Below are 12,086 nucleotides of genomic sequence, written 5' to 3' on the forward strand. Positions count from 1 at the left end.
CAAACTCTGGGAGACAGATGAAGGACAGGGAAGCCTGGCGTGCTGCAGTCCAGTTCTTTGGGGTCACAAAGAATCAGACACGACTTATAGACTGAACAACCACAAACGGCTCTAGTGGAGTTTATTCCATGAGAACAGGGTTATAAGAAAACAAAAGGGCTTAGGCCACTATGTGAAGACCCAGACAGAAGAGTTAGAGCACTCGTGGAACAAACAGTGATATCAAGGTCAGTGGTATAGAGGCCTATGGCAGCTCCTGCTCTGGGGACTCAGGAGCATGTTAATGGCCATCAAGAAGATTCAATTCTCAAATGAAGATTGAAACTACAATGAGACATCACCTCACACCTGCCAGAATGGTCATCATTAAAAAATCTATCAATAGAGAAAACAGTGGGACCAACCCCCACACTGTTTGCGGAAATGTAAATTGGTATAATCATTATGGAAAACAGTAAGGAGGTTCCTTAAAAAACTAAATATCAAACTACCATATAACCCAGTAATCCCAACCCTGTGCACATACCCAGAGAAAACTACACTGCAAAAAGATACACTCACCCCTATGTTCAGAGCAGCACTATTCACAATAGCCAAAATACAGAAGCCAACTAAATGTCCATCCACAAATGAATGGATAAAGAAAATGTGGTACGTATATGCAATGGAATACTACTCAGCTATAAAAGAACAAAGCAATGCCATCTGCCACAACCCGGATGCATCAGGAAATCATCATACTAAGTTTAGTAAGTCATAAAGACAGACACCATATGATATTACTTATATGTGGAATCTAAAATACGGCACAAATGAACTTCTCTACAAAGCAGAAACAGACTCACAGACGTAGAGATCAGACCTATGGTTAGCAAGGGAAAGTAGCGGGGAGGGAGAGGATGGACTGGGAGTCTGGGGTTGGTAGATGCAAACTATTACACTCAGAATGAATAAACAACAAGGTCTTATCATACAGCACAGGGAACTATACCCAATCTCCAAAGATAAATCATAGTGAAAAAATACATTTAAAAAAATGTCTGTATGTGTATATTGAGTCTAGCACTTTTACAGCATCATATTTTAGGATCTGAAATAGCTCAACTGGAATTCCATCACCTCCACTAGCTTTGTTTCTGGTGATGCTTCCAAAGAAAGGCCCACTTGACTTCGCATTCCAGGATGTCTGACTCTAGGTGAGTGATCACACCATCCTGGTTATCTGGGTCGTGAAGATCTTTTTTGTACAGTTCTTCTGTGTATTCTTGCCACCTCTTCTTAATATCTTCTGCTTCTGTTACATCCATATGATTTCTGTCCTTTATCGAGCCCAACTTTGCACAAAATATTCCCTTGGTATCTCTAATTTTCTTGAAGAGATCTCTAGTCTTTCCCATTCTATTGTTTTCCTCTATTTCTTTGCACTGATCACTGAGGAAGGCTTTCTTATCTCTCCTTGCTATTCTTAGGAACTCTGCATCCAAATGGGTATATCTTTCCTTTTCTCCTTTGCCTTTTGCCTCTCTTCTTTTCACAGCTATTTGTAAGGCCTCCTCAGAGAACCATTTTGCCTTTTTACATTTCTTCTTCTTGGGGATGATCTTGACCCCTGCCTCCTGTACAATGTCATGAGCCTCCATCCATAGTTCGTCAGGCACTCTATCTGATCTAATCCCTTGAATCTATTTCTCACTTCCACTGTATAATCATAAGGGATTTGATTTCAGTCATCCCTGAATAGCCTGGTGGTTTTCCCTACTTTCTTCAATTTAAATCTGAATTTGGCAATAAAGAGTTCATGATCTGAGCCAGAGTCAACTCCCAGTCTTGTTTTGGCTGACTGTATAGAGCTTCTCCATCACTGGCTGCAAAGAATATAATCAATCTGATTTCAGTGTTAACTATCTGGTGATGTCAATGTGTAGTCTTGTGCTGTTGGAAGAGGGTGTTTGCTATGACCAATGTGTTCTCTTGGCAAAACTCTATTAGCCTTTTCCCTGCTTCATTCTGTACTCCACGGCCAAATTTGCCTGTTACTCCAGGTATTTCTTGACTTCCTACTTTTGCATTCCAGTCTCCTATAATGAAAAGGACATCTTTTTTGGGTGTTAGTTCCAGAAGGTCTTGTAGATCTTCACAGAACCATTCAACTTCTCCACCATTACTGGTTGGGGCATAGACTTGGATTACTATGATATTGAATGGTTTGCATTGGAAACAAAAATCATTCTATCATTTTTGAGACTGCAACCAAGTATTGCATTTTGGACTCTTTTGCTGACTATGATGGCTATTCCATTTCTTCTAAGGGATTCTTGCCCACAGTAGTAGATATAATGGTCATCTGAGTTAAATTCACCCATTCCAGTCCATCTGAGTTCACTGATTCCTAAAATGTTGATGTTCACTTTTGCCATCTCCTGTTTGACCATTTCCAATTTGCCATGATTCATGGACCTAACATTCCAGGTTCCTATGCAATATTGCTCTTTACAGCATCTGACTTTACTTCCATCACCAGTCACATCCACAAATGGGTGTTGTTTTTCCTTTGGCTTCATCTCTTCAGTCTTTCTGGAGTTATTTCTCCACTGATTTACAGTAGCATATTGGGCACTTACCTGGGAAGTTCATCTTTCAGTGTCCTGTATTTTTGCCTTTTCATACTGTTTGTGGTGTTCTCAAGACAAGAATACTCAAGTGCCATTCCCTTTTCCACTGGACCACGTTTTGTCATGTTCAAATTCTTAAAGAGATAGAATAACAGACCACCTGACCTATCTCTTGAGAAATCTATATGCAGATCAGGAAGCAATAGTTAGAACCGGACATGAAACAACAGACTGGTTCCGAAGAGGGAAAGGAGTAAGTCAAGGCTGTTTATTGTCACCCTGCTTATTTAACTTATATGCAGAGTACATTGTGAGAAACACTGGATTGGATGAAGCACAAAATGGAATCAAGATTTCCAGGAGAAATATCAATAACCTCACATATGCAGATGACACCACCCTTATGGCAGAAAGTGAAGAAAAACTAAAGAGCCTCTTGATGAAAGTGAAAGAGGAGAGTTAAAAAGTTGGCTTAAAACTCAACATTCAGAAAACTAAGATCATGGCATCTGGCCCCATCACTTCATGGCAAATAGATGGGGAAACAATGGAAACAGTGAGAGACTTTATTTTTGGGGGGCTCCAAAATCAGTGCAGATGGTGACTACAGCCATGAAATTAAAAGATACTTCCTCCTTGGAAGGAAAGCTATGACCAACCTAGACAGCATATTAAAAAGCAGAGACATTACTTTGCCAACAAAGATCCATCTAATCAAAGTTATTGTTTTTCCAGTAGTCGTGTATGGATATGAGAGTTGGACTATAAAGAAAGCTGAGCACTGAAGAATTGATGCTTTTGAACTGTGGTGTTGGAGGAGACTCTTGAGAGTCCCTTGGACTGCAAGAAGATCCAACCAGTCCATCCTAAAGGAAATCAGTCCTGAATATTCACTGGAAGAATTGATGCTGAAGCTGAAACTTCAATACTTTGGCCACCTGGTGCAAAGGACTAACTCATTGGAAAAAACCCTGATGCTGGGAAAGATTGAAGGCGGGAGGAGAAGGGGACGACAGAGGATGAGATGGTTGGATGGCATCATCAACTTGATGGACATGAGTTTGAGTGAACTCTGGGAGTTGGTGATGGACAGGGAGGCCTGGCGTGCTGCAGTCCGTGGTGTCGCAAAGAGTCAGACACGAATGAGCGACTGAACTGATATGTGTATAACTGAGTCACTGCGTACAGCAGCGATTGGCACGACATTGGAAATCAACTCTACCTCAATAAATAAAAAGGAAGAAAACCATATGCTTGAAATACCTGGGATATGCCAAGGGGGGAATGGGGATATAGAAGGTAAGGGGTCCAAGCAAAGGGGGAGATACAGGTCAGAGGTGTGACATCTCCTCCTGCTGGGTTGGAGTCTAGAAAGCAAACCCACAGTAGTAAACATAATTCAACCTATCAAAAGGCCACAATAACACAGAGGGCCAAGCGAGTCTTAAGAGAAATAAAATTAAAGAGCAAGCGTCGACTGTGGAAAGTCACCAAAGTTGAAGACAGTTCTAAGTCCAGCTAGCAAACTGCTCCCAGAGAACTGAGAACAAGTTTTATAATAGATACTTTTTTTTTAATGTGGACAATTTTTAAAGTCTTTATTGAATCTGTTATAATACTGCTTCTGTTCTAAGGTGTTTTTTTTTTTTTTTTCTGGCCAGAAGACATGAGGGGTCTTAACTTCCTAACCAGGGATCAAACCTGTATCGCCAGACTGGAAGGTGAAGTATTAACCACTTGACCACCAGGGAAGTCCCTATAATAGATTCTTTAAATTGACAACTTCTATGCTCCAGGGAAGGGCATGGCAATCCGCTCCAGTATTCTTGCCTGGAGAATCCCATGGACAGAGGAGACTGGTGGGCTACAGTCCATGGTGTCACAAAAAGCTGGAAATGACTGAGCAGGCATGCATGCGTGACCTCTGAAATGTATTGACAAAATCAGAGATAGTCCTTTTTTAAGCATTCCTATTTGCTTTTTTGAAACTCCCTTTAGAGTTTCACATAACACGTAGGCACTGCCATATTTTGGGTCCCAAAATATTTTTTTTAGGAACGTGAGCCAGAAATATCAACCTGTCAGACATTGTTTTAAATTATTAGTTTATCTGCTGGATGCCTTGAGAGGCTGGGTGGACATGTGGCCAGGCATTCTTCCTCCTCTACATATTTCTTTTCTTTCCCCGTGTGTTTTTCTAGAACTGTGATTCACATATTTCTAATTAGGGCAGAAAAGGGGAAAGGGGAGTTTTTACCCCATTCCAGGCCAGACTTGTACCTCTGGAATCTAAATTAACCATGTTTCATATTGAAGGCCTGGAAGGATATGGAAGAAAGAGGAGAATGAGGTGAAAAAGAAGGAAGAAGAGGAGGAATAGAAAAAGGAGTTCCCTGCAAACTGTATTTCCAGTTCCCAGACCTGAAGTTCATTGAAATTGTTTGCTCCTATACAGAATGGGAAAAACTAAAGATCTCTTCAAGAAAATTAGAGTTACCAAGGGAACATTTCATGCAAAGATGGACTCAATAAAGGACAAAAATGGTATGGACCTAAAAGAAGCAGAAGATATTAAGAAGAGGTGGCAAGAATACACAGAACTGTACAAAAAGATCTTCACAACCCAGATAATCGTGATGATGTGATCACTGACCTAGAGCCAGACATCCTGGAATGTGAAGTCAAGTGGGCCTTCGGAAGCATCACCAGAAACAAAGCTAGTGGAAGTGATGGAATTCCAGTTGAGCTATTTCAAATCCTGAAAGATGATGCTATGAAAGTGCTACACTCAATATGCCAGCAAATTTGGAAAACTCAGCAGTGACCACAGGACTGGAAAAGGTCAGTTTTCATTCCAATCCCAAAGAAAGGCAATGCCAAAGAATGCTCGAACTACTGCACAATAGCACTCATCTCACACACTAGTAAAGTAATGCTCAAAATTCTCCAAGCCAGGCTTCAGCGATATGTGAACCGTGAGCTTCCAGGTATTCAAGCTGGTTTTAGAAAAGGCAGAGGAACCAGAGATCAAATTGCCAACATCTGCTGGATCATGGAAAAAGCAAGAGAGTTCCAAAAAAACATTTATTTATGCTTTATTGACTATGCCAAGGCCTTTGACAGTGTGGATCACAATAAACTGTGGAAAATTCTTCAAGAGATGGGAATATCAGACTGCCTGACCTGCCTCTTGAGAAACCTGTATGCAGGTCAGGAAGCAGCAGTTAGAACTGGACATGGAACAACAGACTGGTTCCAAATAGGAAAAGGAGTATGTCAAGGCTGTATATTGTTACCCTGCTTATTTAACTTATATACAGAGTACATCATGAGAAATGCTGGGCTGGAATAAGCACAGGCTGGAATCAAGATTGCCGGGAGAAATATCAATAACCTCAGATAAGTAGATGACACCACCCTTATGGCAGAAAACGAAGAGGAACTAAAAGCCTCTTGATGAAAGTGAAAAAGGAGAGTGAAAAAGTTGGCTTAAAGCTCAACATTCAGAAAACGAAGATCATGGCATCTGGTCCCATCACTTCATGGGAAATAGATGGAAAAACAGTGGAAACAGTGTCAGACTTTATTTTTTTGGGCTCCAAAATCACTGCAGATGCTGATTGCAGCCATGATATTAAAAGACGCTTACTCCTTGGAAGGAAAGTTATGACCAACCCAGATAGCATATTAAAAAGCAGAGACATTACTTTGCCAACAAAGGTCTGTCTAGTCAAGGCTATGGTTTTTCCCGTGGTCATGTATGGATGTGAGAGTTGGACTGTGAAGAAACCTGATCGCTGAGGAATTGATGCTTTTGAACTGTGGTGCTGGAGAAGACTCTTGAGAGTCCCTTGGACTACAAGGAGATCCAACCAGTCCATCCTAAAGGAGACCAGTTCTGGATGTTCATTGGAAGGACGGATGCTGAGGCTGAAACTCCAATACTTTGGCTACCTCATGGGAAGAGTTGACTCATTGGAAAAGACCCTGATGCTGAAAGGGATTGGGGGCAGGAAGAGAAGGGGACGACAGAGGATGAGATAGCTGGATGGCATCACCGACTCGATGGACATGAGTTTGGGTGAACTCTGAGAGGTGATGATGGACAGGGAGGCCTGGCGTGCTGCGATTCATGGGTCGCAAAGAGTCGGACACGACTGAGCAACTGAACTGAACTAAATACCATCCAATCACGTTGGAAGAACGTATCTTTTTCCAAGTGGAATCAGGTTCAGTGGAGGAATATTGTGCCTTAAAAATAATTAGAATAAATTAATTCCTTAAGGAAACACACTGGCAAAGCATGAGGAAACTAAGGGTACCCAGCATTGCTGGGCCGATTAAGAGGTGTGAGCACAGCAATGTCAGCTGATAGGAATTCCTGCCGTGTCTGTACAAACAGAGGGCTTTGAAAGGGCTGATTATAAACACCAGTTAGTAACTGCCTGGTTACTTGACTGCATTCAGCCACTGTGCTTTTTGTTTCAATTTCTTTCTCATTGGGGGACAATTGCTTTACAGTGTTGTGTTGGCTTCTGCCGTACACACATGAATCAGCTGTAAGTATATATATACCCCCTTCCTCTTGGACCTCCCTTCCACCCTCACCTCATTCTCCTCCCTTTAGGTTGTCACAGAGCACAGGGTTTACCATGTGTAAAGTAGACAGCTAGTGAGAAGCTGCATATAACACAAGGAGCTAAACACAGAGCCAGCGTGTTCTGAAGATAACCCACACTCTGCCTAACAACAGCACCCCTGAGCCAGTGCACTGGGTGCTCTGTTCACTGCTCTGCTGGGTGCAGTGGCTGACAACTTCCAGTTGAAACTGAGCTAAGAAAGGAGAGTGCCAACAGACAGTCCGGCAGTGAGGAGGGTATCAAACTAGGGCCTCTGGTCAATAGCTTAGTCCAATTTAAGAGAGACACAGAACTGAGACAGTGGAACTGCCAGAGAGAAAACCAGGTGATTCTAGAAAATTCCATCCTAACACGTGTCACAGGAGCCTAGGTCTTCCCTGGCACCAGGGCTCAGGATGCAGCCCTAGGAAACAGGAAGAAGAAACCCGGAGGCAGTCCGGGGGCTCCATGTGGGGATTTGGCGAGGTGGGATTATCACTCAGTGACACGTCAGCGCGCTCCTCTACATGGAGTGTCACTTCTATTTTCGCAATGGAGAGGTTTTCAGGAAGAGCCCTCTTGATGTACAGCTCAACTGACCTTTTGTGAGTTCCGGGAGAAGGACGGAGAAGTCCGCCAAGAGCTGGCTGCTTATTCTAAACAGCTGGGCTGGAGTTGGAAGGACATAAATGTAGACATCCATTTCTAGCACCCCGCACTAGTAACACAGCGCCAAGGAAAGGCAGGGGACTGCCTCTTTTCTAATTAGTCAGAGAAGCTTTTGATAAGAACCCCAGGAGTTCCTTATCCCGAAATATCACTTGTCACATGAGCGCATGGGCCCACGAAGGCCCCCTGGATGAGATGGATGAGTGGTGCCAAGTTCTAAATCTCCTATGGGGCTCCCCCTTGACAGGCCGCTCTTATGATTTAGGGCACCATCAGTGGCCCTGGTTTGATTCATCACTTGGCGATTCATCTTTCCCAACAAGCCATGGCTCCTGTTTTATAATGCCCTTTCCATTTCTCTTCTCTGAAGAGAGAGAGAAAAAGGTGATGAAAGCCAGGTTTTGGAACAGAATCCTGGCTTTTTCTTGCCAGAATTAGCCCTCGGTAAGAAAGAGAAGCAAGGAGATTATCAGATGAATTTCAGAGAAGACTATGCTTATTGACAAAACAATGCCCATTTACATCAAATATGTCACATGTATTATTTCACATATTGGTATGGTAATTAGTAATACTATAAATAGCCATGGCAACATATGAACAAGCAAGTGAGTTTTTCTAACTGAACATTATGATTATTTAAAAAATAAGCACATTTTATCTTTCAAAGGAAAATTGTATTTTGATACAAGTATACAGACTTGTTACTATATTGAATCTTACATTTCTGTCTTAAAATTTATTACCACCATTTTGAATTTTGCAACATATTGTCTGTTTTGGTTATTGTAAGTCCCTACATTTCTTATTTTTACAATATTTTTAAGTGAAGTGAAGCCACTCAGTCGTGTCTGCCTCTGCAACCCCATGCACTGCAGCCTGCCAGGCTCCTCTATCCATGGGATTTTCCAGATTAGAATACTGGAGTGGGTTACTATTTCCTTCTCCAGGGGATCTTCCCAACCCAGGGATCAAACCCAGGTCTCCCACACTGCAGGCAGACTCTACCATCTGCACCACCAGGGAATCTGGCTTTCCAGGTGGCTAAGTGGTAAAGAATCCGCCCACCAATGCAAGAGATACAAATTTGATCCCTGGGTCGAGAAGATCACCTGGAGTAGGAAATGGCAACTCACTCCAGTATTCTTGCCTAGGAAATGCCATGGACAGAGGGGCCTGGTGGGCTATAGTCCATGGGGTCGCAAAAGTCGGACACGATTTAGCAACCAAACAACAGCAACAACGGTGTTTTTTTATCACAGAAGCAATGCATGAGAATTATAGTGAGCTTAGAAAAATAAAATTTCAGGCTAATATAAAGAAAAAATTACCTATTATACTACTGCTCAGAAATAATAATGATTCATAACTTGTTGAATTTCATGTATTTATACATAATGTACATATTATATAAAAATATACAAATTGGCATCATCTGATATAAAAGAAACATGATAATATTTTGCCTTTTTCTATGCATAACCTTTATCCTAGTCAACCTTCATCAGCCTCTAAGGCCCATCTACCTGGAGGGGTTTATTAGAGAAAGAAACCACAGAAACTAAAGTAAAATTCAGCTTCTGGAATTCAAAAATAGGATTTTGCCAGATAATACCTTGCAATTCCAGGTATTATCTAAATAAAGCATTGTCTAAACTTCTTAATCTCCCACACTCCAACACATCCCAAACCAATGACTTTTATGATCCAAGTTAAAGATATATTTAAGCGAAGCAACAGAAGCAAAACAAAGCAATCTCACTGGGCTGACAGACCTCTATATCAGTAGTTCTCAAAGTGTGGTCCTTGGACCAGCAGTATCAGCAACTCCAGAAACTCTGGGAATGAGGCCTGGGAACCTGTGTTAACAAGCCCTCCAGGTGATTCTGTCACAAGCATAACAACCACCACTCTGACTGAACTTGACTTTGACCTGAGCCGTAGAAAAGCACCCTGTGTCTACTGGTAGCATTTCATTTTAGTGGTAAACAAACCACCTAAGAGGAATATTTGATATTCTGATCTTGAAAAACTAAAAACAGAGTGATGATATTAAAACTTTTGATACATTCTATCTCTGTGCTATATCAAAATGATAATCAGTGATGAACGCAGAATCACAAAATCTCTGATATGAAGGGATCTCAGAGATCATCAAGTCCACTCACCCATTTTATAAATTGGAAAACTGAGGTCCAGGAAGAGTACATGTTGTCCCAAGGTGCCACCTCTGGTTGGTGGGACAGCCAGACCAGAACGAATCCAGATTCGTGGTCCAGCTGTCTTTTTCATGAGATCAAGTTTGTGAAACTCTCTGAAAAATATAAAGTGTGAAGTGGTTACATTATATGAATATTGAATTGAGTTCAGATCATTTGAATTCCAAATCTTAAAGAGCCAAAGTTAAACGTATGTGCAAATTTGTTCTCTAAGCCCTGTCCAAATGCAAATAAAAAATGAATGAACAGCATTGCCTTAGAATTACAGAACACTTCAGAACATTGTTATTGATATTAAGAACTGTAATGAAAAAGCATCAGGCAGTAGCCTCCAATATCTTCTTTTTGTGTTTTCTTCCCAAAATGTATGTGATGTCACAGAAATCTGAGTGAAATTCCCACTGCCTATGGGGTCAATAGACCTGAGTAGAGAAAGGTAATACGTGAGTTTCTTTTCATCTGTTTCACAAGGAGAGACACTCAAGCATCATGAAAGGATGTGGGAGGTCAACAGACCCTTCCATCACTCTTTGTCCCGAGAAACTAGAGCAAAAGCAACAACAAAAAAGGTAGACAGCAAGAATACTATTGGAGATGATGGTAGTCAGGACACTGCCCTCCACTGGCCCCGGCCTCAGTCCCACCCCAACATTCAACATCCCTTTAGAGAACGAAACTCATGGGAGTGCACAAGGCTGGCTGAGTCACAGACTTTCAGGGTTTTTTATTTTTACTATTATTATTATTACTTTTCACTTCATTGTACTTTTCAAACGTTGCCCCATGGCATGTGGAATCTTCCCAGACCAGGGATCAAACCAGTGTCTCCTGCAGTGGCCAGTGGATTCTTAACCTTAACCACTGGACCATCAGGGAAATCCCTAAAAGTTCTAAATAGGCATGTGAAGCAAGATATTCAATGAAATAGTGCTGATTTTAAAAGATTAGAAGAAACAAACAAACAAAAAGGTTCGTGATACAGAGAATAGATTGGTGGTTTGAAAAAATGGGTGAACTCTTCTATCTTTTAGTTTAAATAGATTGAATTATTTATATTTTTTAAAATAAGACACCATGAATATTATTTGAATATTATTCCATTTACATACGACTTCCTAGGTGACTCAAATGATAAAGAATCTGCCAGCGATGCAAGATACCTGGGTTCGACCCCTGGGTCAGGAAGATCCCCTGAAGAAGGGCATGGCAACCCACTCAGGTATTCTTGCATGGAAAATTCCATGGACAGAGGAGCCTGGCAGACTAAAGTCCATGGAGTCACAGTCAGACACAACTGGGCAACTAACACTTTCACTTTTCTAGGTGGCTCAAAAATAAAGAATCCGTCTGCCAATGCACGAATTGCAAGAGACTCGGGTTTGATCCCTGGGTCAGGAAGATCCCCTGGAGGAGGAAATGCCAATCCACTCCAGTATTCTTGCCTGGAGAATCCCACAAACAGAGGAGCCTGGCGGGCTTCAGTCCATGGGGATGAAAAGAGTCCCACACAACTGAGCAACTGAACACAGCTGCTTTCACTCTGTAGCCACAGTTAAGTAGTTGCCGCAGAGACTATACAGTCCTCCTGAGAAACCTAAAATATTTACCATCTGATCCTTTACACAAAGTCTATCAGTACCTGGCTTAATACAGCAATGATTTATTATTTCTCACAGTTCTATGGCTGGCTGGGCTCAGCTGAGCAGGTTTAATCCCTCTACATTGTCCTGATGAGGCTGCGTTCATCTGAGAACCTGACTCATGCTAGAACATCCAAGATGGTCTACTCACATGTCTGGGGCCTTAGTCCTGTTGGCTGGAGCATCTTGATTCTCTTCCAGGCAGTCTCCCTCTCTGGTCTCTTACTATTCATTTGTCCATCCCAAGTTTCTTAATTGAAACTTCAGAAGCGAGAGCAAAAGCAGAAGCTACCGAGCCTCTTAAGACCTAGTCCCAGAACCTACACA

This window comes from Moschus berezovskii, chromosome 27 (genome assembly GCF_049115385.1).
Source record: "Moschus berezovskii isolate FMDL1 chromosome 27, NW_MosBer_1.0, whole genome shotgun sequence".
NCBI lineage: Eukaryota > Metazoa > Chordata > Mammalia > Artiodactyla > Moschidae > Moschus > Moschus berezovskii.